General features: G+C 34.1%; 1 pseudogene; it reads left to right on the top strand.

The window, feature by feature from the left end:
• Positions 1-1811: 1811 nt before the first annotated feature.
• On the top strand, positions 1812-5907 carry LOC113783917 (uncharacterized; annotated as a pseudogene).
• The last annotated feature ends 3482 nt before the right edge of the window (positions 5908-9389 follow it).

Here is a 9389-nt window from a genome sequence, read left to right as displayed (position 1 = left end):
AGTAGCTAAAACCTTTGCATATGTATTCCACTACGACCTTCTGTAATCGAATACAAAGGAAGACAGTAGCTAAAACCTTTGCATCTTTATTCGACTACGACTTGCTGTAGTCGAATACAAAGCAAGTTAGTGGCAAAAATCACGAATTTGTATTCGACTACAAGAAGAATGTATTTGAATACAAGGTGCAAATTTTGAATAAGTCTGAACGTTACAAAGAGGTGTATTCGAATACATACATCATGTATTCGAATACAACTGGAAGCAATACAATTTTTCAGATCTGAAATGGTTCTAGATCATTGTATTTGTTCATCAAACCTCTTGGATCAATGGCCACGAATATGAAGCGATGTTTATGGAGTATAAATACACCATAACTTCATATAAAAAAGACACAATCCTTTGAATCAAACCTTGAACAACTTTGAACAAAATTCTGATTTTTACAAAGTACTTGCATTTCATTTTCATATCATTCAGAAAGGTTCTCAAAGTACTTGAAGTATTATTGGATTTGGATTGAAATCATTATACCTCTCTTACATCCTTATTCCAAATCATATTGTATCACTTGTAAAAGAAAGTAGTACTTTCTTAAAGTAGCTTAATCTAAGATAGTGGTGTGCTATCTAGAAGTATTGTTAGAAGTTTGTAGCAGAAATTCCAAGGTAGGAATTGTACATTTTCTGACAATAAGTGGATTAATCTCTTGTGGTGTGCAAGAGGACTGGATGTACCATTGGTCATAAGGGGAACCAGGATAATTCTATTGTGTTCTTTATTTTTCTGTCATTTATATTTTTACATACATCAATCCTAAACACAAATTATCCACTAAGTCTCTAAAAACCAGAAAACATCCTAACACCTAATTCACCCCCCCCCCCCCCTCTTAGGCGTACCTCTGTACTTACATAAGCTACCTTTTTTGTCACAAAAAGCAAAAGAACATTCTTCTCTAGAAAAAAAAAACGTTATCTTTCAACTATACTAAAACATGAAGACACCACATCTAGAAGATTGTTTTATGGATTCTTGTATCCAATAGCTCTTTCTCCATCAGCAAACTAAATCTCTCGTCATCTATAATAGGAAGGGATGTTGAAAATGAAGCGCAAGAGTCTAAGCTACAAATCATCAATCACTTGTTTTATTTTCAAGTTAATCTTAAGGCTCTTTTTTTATCATGCACAATTCAGCTTCAAATCTCCAAATTCGAGCTTCATACTTTTGAGTGTGTTGATACATTTTGTAAGAACCCTAGTTTTTAAACCCTAATTTTTGTAATTTGAATGTATTTTATACTAAACGCGCAGCTTAGTCGATCACCCAAATTCTTATTTTAGGAAGTTAAGTACAAAAATTATATTTCAAAGACCCGATTAAAGTTATTCGTCGAGTAGTAACTTATATAAGTATGGATAATTTTATTATCGATAGAAAATTTATGAGGTTATGCCTTACAGATAAATTTATGTGTTGTTGGAGTTGCAAGGAAAGTATATATTTTTACTAAAATAGTACTAGATGTGAGTGATGTGATGTGCGTAAGAGTTATTAGATGATGTAATGATGGTTTTAGTAAAATATCTAGACATTTTAATTATAAAAATATTTGTTTTGGTAAGTTAAGAAAAAAAAATTGTCCTACCTATTTCTTATGAAACCCACAACCATCCTTCTGTTTTCCACACTTCAGGTTTTCATTTTTCCTTTTCCTTTATTTATAAAGTGTTGGTGCTCTAAAGTTAGTGAGCTACCAAGTGATTTTGAGAGAGGTTGAGAGGTCTTTTGGAGAATTGACCAAAATGAGAAAGTTAGAACTTGGTCTTGTGAAGCTAGTGGTGTTCTTGGATCGGCGAGTTCCACTTTCCTTCTCCTTTTCTTATGCTAGGTTGAATCATCGGGGAAGATGGGTAAATTTTCAACTTTCTTCTTAAGAAATCAATTGATCTCCATGATTTTTGATAGATTATAAAAAAAAAGGGTCATGTGTTCTTCTTTTTGGTGTTTGTGTTGGATAGAAGTGATGAAATTTATTTTTTTAGTGTTTTTGTTTCAAAATTTCTTATCCATAAATAAGTGATTTTTCTTCTTGTGTTATTAATACTTCTTCATACTTGTGTTGTTGTTATTTTAAATGAGATGAGAAACACAAACTCCTCCCTCTTCCTTTCAAAGTCGTGAACACCCTTTTAGATAGAAGGAGATATTTATTTATGTTACTCGTTACTTTGTTTTAAATGTGGACTTATAAGTGTTAGTAAATTGAATAACAAAAAACTTAAACTAAACCCAAAAAAAAAAATTACGAGGCTTAAACTTATGTGTTGTAATGTAAAAAAATCAAATTGATTTTCGGATGTGTTTGATAATGTAATGAGTTATTTTTAAATAAATGAGTTTAAACCGAAGTTAAAACATTACAAGAAAATTTAGAGTTGTTAAAGTTGTGAAAAAGTTCAAATTTTAACTAAGTTGATGAGTTTGAGCTAAGAGTTAGATTGTGAAATAATATGTTTGGAGTTAAAAATGTTACACTTTTTAATTACTCTTGGACTGAGCTTAAAGAATAAGTTTATAGTACTTTATTAACTCAAATTTTTTTGCTCTAATGGTTGAATGATATAACTTGAAAGATAAAATGATTTTCTTCCAAAAAGCTTTGAATTGTCGATTGTGTGTATGTGTGGATTAGAAAATATTCGTTTTTATTTAGTTTTAAATAAATATTGTAGATCAATTGGTTTTAAAGGTTTTATGTGTGAAAAGGATTCAATTTTGAGATTATGATGTTGTTGGATAAATTTTGGTGGTGAAATATTTTTTATAAGTTTTTATGTTTATATAGTTAGCTCCTTGAGTCTCGAAAAAAGAATCAATATCGTTGACACCAAGTTAGCGGTAGGGAGAACTCTGAAATATTTATGCTAGTTGTAATGATTTAGTTGAGTAAAAAAATATATAGTTTTATGATTGTGAATTTTCAAGGATATCAAGAGTTGGAAAAATGTTTAATTTTAAGAGTTAAACTTGACAATTTGATAAATGAAAATCTTGTGAACCTATTTGAGAAAAGGTTTGAAAAAAAAATCATTTTTAAAAGTTTAGAGTTGTGATCAAATGAAAGATTTGAAATTAATTATGTTTCGTTATGAGAAATAAATTGAAAATGTGTATTGTGATTAATAATAGTATTAGTCCTTACTTGTTTCAAAATCGTTTAGTAAAATATACTCTAAGAGGATTAGGAATGATAACGAGATTGTAAGGTAGTTAAAGTCTCAGGGATTAATTTGACTAAATCAAATACTATTTGATTGAAGGTGTTAACACGAGCGAGATTTTTGTTGTGTTTGACTGTGGTAACAATAATTGTTGAGAAAGCTATTATCGAGGTAAGAGCTCCTTCCAAATTTTTAGTTTGCACATAGGGACCTTATATGTGTGAATATGTGTTGGTTAATGTTGATGTGATTATGCATTCATGACTGTTAATATGTGTTGCTACATGTTATGAATTTTATTGATGAGAATATATCTTGAGTATACTCTGTGAAAAAGTATTTAAAACTATCAGTGTTTAATGAGTATTAAAAAAAGAGTCTTTTAATAGATGCATTTACATAATAATTGATGTGAAAGAGTTATAGTATGCTCATGCATTTCATAGTTAGTGGTGACCGTGATATGTCATGGGGTAGTTCTATGACTTGATAGGTCCACCTTATCCTTACAAGAATTTTGGAGTCGTGTAAGTCTGTGATAGACTACACTCTAGTAAATCGTGCTGATATGTGATATGTGGCACCTCGGTAATTAGAAATGGTATGTGATGTGAGAGACTACACTATGGTAAATCGTGTTGATCTGTGATAGGTGGTACCTCGGTAATTAATATTGGTCTGGGAGAGACGATACATTTATGATTTACGCCTCTCGAGATGGGGTTTTGAAATTTCAGAATCATGTGCTTTGACATATAAGCATTGCATTTGGGTGTTTAACACGTGAGTTGTGTTTGTTATGATATGATATATGTATATACATGCCTTGTGATATGATACTCTTTGTCATGAATAATGTTTAGGATTGTTCTAGGATGAAAACTTACAATTTGGAGCCAAAATCACGTTTTGCTAGAGAACACGATAACTGAAGCTACGAAGCTCAAAATCAAGCTATTCCAAAATGAGGTGAAAGAAGACGTTCTAAAATTAAAATTAGGCTATTGAATAACCAAAAAAGACATGTAAAACTTGAGATTGGAGCGCAGGTTACTGAACACGAAAAGTGGTAAAATTTGTGTATTAGGGTTTGATGTAAAGGAAACTTGAAATTATAATTCTGCAAATGAACCAAGAACATAATGGCGCCACAATCTAGAGATTGATAAGCTGAAAAGAATGCCACAAAGATCAACAACCCTTGATAAGTTCAAAGTGAATTCTTTCAAGAACTCTAGAGAGCAAAGCCTCACAAAATAACAATATGTTCAAAATTTGTTTTACATAAGCTAAGGGTTTGCCTTTTATAGTGGCACCATCTAACAAGTTCTCTAAATTTGACCCAACTCAAGTTTTAACAATTATAATGTTCTTACTAATTTAGTCTACTACTTCAATTAAAACTAATATTAAAATTTGATAACTCATAGATGAAGCCTTTATTCCTTATAAGTTCTTCAATTTAGATTAAGCAATTTACTATCTTGGGCCTCAATTCTTCATGAGTTAGACTTGCTTCAAATAAAGTAGCTATTAAGTTATTTAGAGCCTATTTTCCTTCTTTGATCTTGCTTTTATCATTTGCGTTTCAAGACCTTGAATATCCTATATGCTTCCTTCCTTGGTTATGCTTTCGATGTCCTTATCATTCGCTATCACTTGAGTGAATTATCGAGCCTTGTACAGATTGCCCGTCTCACTATGGAAGCTGGCAATGTTCGAAGTCATTACCTTAACCGCAAGGAGAAAGATGCCAAAGGCAGGTCTAGTGACTGGAGTGAAGTTGTAACAAGGTAGCCATACTGGAAAATAGGACTAGCTCACCTCCTTTTCAGTGAGAGCTAATGCTTTTTGGGTAGTTTGGTTTCACACTACTTCACACCCCAATAAAGAAGTAAACTACGTCTGAGTCTAATTTTTAGATGGAAGTCTTCTTTCGTTTCTCGATTGTAAAGTGAGACTAAGCTCATGAGCTTATTATCCTAAGTCGGAACAAGTTGATAAGAGCTCATTTTTCTCTTTGTCATCCTAAGTAAGGGTCGACATGGGAAGAAAAAAAAAAGGAAAGCGAGGGATGTGGTTTCTCTCGCTTTTGGCATAGTGGGCCCCAGTGGGAGGCCCCCCTCAACGGGCTATTAGCTCAGCGGTAGAGCTTGCCTATGATAATTGCATCGTTGTGCCTGGACTATGAGGGATCTCAACCACATAGATAGTTCAATTTGCTCATCGTGTCTAACCCTAAGAAGTGGATCATCCAAGGCACATTACCATGGCGTACTTTTCATATTCAAATTGCAGTTTGAAACCAAACCTCTAATTAAAAAGATAGATGGGGCAATTCAGGTGAGATCCAATGTAGATCCAACTTTTTATTCACTTGTGGGATTCAGGCGATCTACGGAGGACCATCACGACTCTTCTCCTCTCGAGAATTCATACATCCCTTATCTATATATGGACAACTATCTCTAGAGCATAAGTTTAGGTTCGACCTCAATGGGAAAAGAAAACGGAGCACCTAACAACGTATCTTCACATACCAAGAACTACGAGATAACCCTTTTTATTCTAGGGTGACATATGGGTCGTACCATTCAAGCCTTTTTCATTTCATACTTTTCCCCGGGGTTTGGAGAAAATTGCAATCAATAGGATTTTCCTAATCCTTCCTTTATGAAAGGAAGAACATAAAATTATATTTCCATATTTGTAGCGACCTGGAGATTGGATCTAGTCATAAGAAGAATATAATGATTTGCTTTAAAAACTTTTTGATTTATAACCCACAATTAGTGTAATGGGATATAACTATTTATCTATCTATTAACTTGAAATGGGCGCATGTTTGAAAAAGGATTTTAAAGTGTCTCTTAATACCTTCTTTTTTCTTCTCATCAGTCTTATTGAACAAAGACTTACCATGGTAAGGAAGAAAGAAGAACAAGCACACTTGGAGAGCGCATTACAATGGATAGTCGTATGTTGCGTTCGAAAGGATAAATCATTCCTGAAAAGGAAACTATTGATTCTCTCCCAATTGGATGGACCGTAGGTGTGATGATTTACATCATGGGTGAGGTCTTAGTTTTAAATTCAGGATGGCCCAACTGCGCCAAGGAAAAGAATAAAAGACTAATTTGACTTTTTCATGCATGCTCCAACTTTGCTCGAGGGATATAGCTCAATTGGTAGAGCTCTACTATTGCAATTGGGTCGTTGCAATTACGGGTTGGATGTTTAATTGTCCAAGCGATAATGATAATATCTTGTACCTGGACCGATGGCTCACTTTTTGTAAGTAATGGGAAAGAGGACCAAACATGCCACTAGAAAACTCTATTGAGACAAATATGGGATGTTAAGAACGTAGATGAGGTAGGATGTGCAGTTGGTCAGATCTAGTATGGATCGTACATGGACGATAGTTGGATTCGATGGCTCACCTAGGGTTTGCTTATATGATGCATTATTTCCCTTCAAACCTTTGAGCGAAATGCAGGAAAACACAAGGAAAGAAAATCCATGGACCGACCCCATGGTCTCCACCCCAAGTGAACTACAAGATCACCCCAAGGACGCCTTTGGCTTCCAGGGGTCATAGACAGACCATAGAATCATGTTAGAAAATAAAGTAGAACACATTAGTTAACATCTCTCAACTTGAACAATTAAGGTTCGAAGAAGTTCAATTACTCATTCTTAACTTAAAACCCACATTCTTAAGACTAAAGAATCAAGAGTAAAAAGGGGGAGAAGCTCTTTGTTCACGGTTCTCCTATAGTTGGAACCTTCTATCATAGCATTTGGGCACATGTTTCTAGCTTTTTAGTTTGGTATTTTAAAAGCTCTTTATAGCTTAGAATAATTTTTTAGCTTGTTTCTAAACTTTGGGTCCAAAATGAATTATAATTTTATTATTTGCATTTTGACCATTTCTCACTCTATAGGCCATAACTTGAGCTCTAGATATCGGATTGGCGCATAGGAGCAGATGTTGAAAAGCTAAAAATCAGAGCTACAACTTTTGTATTGGAATAAAATCCCAACGCTGCATGATTAGTATTTTTGCTTATTTGATAGAAAATTGTATTGAAGTTTTCATGGATGATTTTACTGTGTATAGTTCCTCATTTGATGCATGTTTGAACAATTTAGATAGAGTTTTGCATAGATGTGTTGAAACTAACCTTGTGCTGAATTATAAAAAAATGTCATTTTATAGTTGAACAAGGCATAGTTTTGGGACATGTGATCTCTAAAAATGGGATAGAAGTGGATCTTGTCAAGATTGATGTGATTTCTAATTTGCCTTACCCATCTTGCATCCGTTTGATTCGTTCTTTACTTGGCCATGCAGATTTTTACAAGCGTTTTATCAAGGATTTCAGCAAGATATTTCTTCCATTGTTAAATTTGCTGCAAAAAAATGCTAGTTTCACCTTTGATGACAAAATGCAAGAAGACGTTTGATTTCTTAAAGGTAGCACTGACCTCTACTCCCATAATTCAGCCATCCAATTGGACCCTCCCTTTTGAAATTATGTGTGATGCATCTAACTATGCAGTGGGAGAAGTCCTTGCACAAAGGGTTGCTTTGAAGTTCTTGCTGAAGAAACCAGAAGCAAAACCGAGATTGATTTGGTGGATGTTGTTACTCCAAGAATTTGATTTAGAGATTAAAAATAAGAGTAGAGCTGAAAATTTGGTGGCAGATCATTTGAACAAAATAGAAATGGATAAGGATCCCATCCCTATTCAAGACGACTTCCCTGATGAGCAACTGCTACAGTTGCGTGAGGTAACTCCTTGGTTTGTTGATTTAGTTAATTATCTAGTTGCTGGAGTCCTTCCTACAGATGCATCCATATCACAGATAAACAAACTTAAAATTGATGTCAAATAATATGTGTGGGATGATTCATATATGTGGAAATTCTATAGTGACCAGGTGATTAAGCGATGTGTTTCCCACCATGAGGCTCAATCCATTCTTTATTTTTGTCACGCCTCTCAAGCTGGGGGACATTTTGGTCCTCAACGGACAACAAGAAAAATCTTAGACTCAGGTTTCTTTTGGCCCACTTTGTTTAAAGATGCTTTTGAGACTTACAAAACTTGTGAATAATGCCAAATAGTAGGAACAAAAATCACTCGTAAGAGTGAGATACATCAACAACCTATGCTTTTCTGCGAAGTATTTGATATGTGGGGCATTGACTTTATGGGCTATTTTCATGTATCTTTTGGTTTTGTCTATATTTTACTAGTTGTTGATTATGTTTCGAAGTGGGTGGAAGCAATACCCAATAGGACTAATGATTCTAAAGTCGTTGCATGTTTTATCAGATCAAATTTTTTTTGCAAGTTTGGAATACCCCCTGCCATCATAAGTGATCAAGGCACTCATTTTTGCAACCACACCACTGACGCTTTGCTTCGAAAGTATGAGGCTGTGCATAGATTTTCTACACCTTATCATCCCTAGACTAATGGGAAAGTTGAAATCTCAAATAGGGAAATCAAACAGATCTTAGAAAAGATGGTGTAGCGAAACAAAAAAGACTGGAGCCACCGACTTGAAGAAGCTTTTTGGGCTCATAGAACAGCATACAAAACACCAATAGGGATGTCCCCTTATCGACTTGTGTTTGGTAAGGCATGCCACCTCCTAGTGGAAATAGAGCACCATGATTATTGGGCGGTCAAGAGTCGTAAGCTTGAGATGGAGAAAACAGATTTAGAGAGAAAGCTTCAATTGCAACAACTTGAAGAACTTAGATTTGAAGCTTATGAGAACAAATATGGAAAAGGAAAATCTATTTCTAAAAAAGAATATAAAGGAATGACTGGGTCATTGCTTTATCTAATTGCTAGTAGGCCTGACATAGTATTTGCTATTGGTTTATGTGCAAGATTTTAAACATCTCCTAACGAATCACATTTAACTGTTGTTAAAAGAATTTTCAAATATTTAGTAGGTACTATTGTTTTTAGCCTTTGGTACAACAAAATTTCTCATTTTGATCTTGTAGTCTATTGTGATGTTGATTATGCTTGTGACAAAATTGAAAGTAAAACTGCAAGTGGTGCCTGTAGAACGAAAAGAACACAAGAATGGGAGATTTGAATTATGTTTTAAAAAAAAATTTATGCGGCTAT

The sequence above is a fragment of the Cicer arietinum genome, chromosome 2 (assembly GCF_000331145.2).
Source record: "Cicer arietinum cultivar CDC Frontier isolate Library 1 chromosome 2, Cicar.CDCFrontier_v2.0, whole genome shotgun sequence".
Taxonomy (NCBI): Eukaryota; Viridiplantae; Streptophyta; class Magnoliopsida; order Fabales; family Fabaceae; genus Cicer; species Cicer arietinum.
This window is presented reverse-complemented; position numbering and strand designations above follow the sequence as displayed.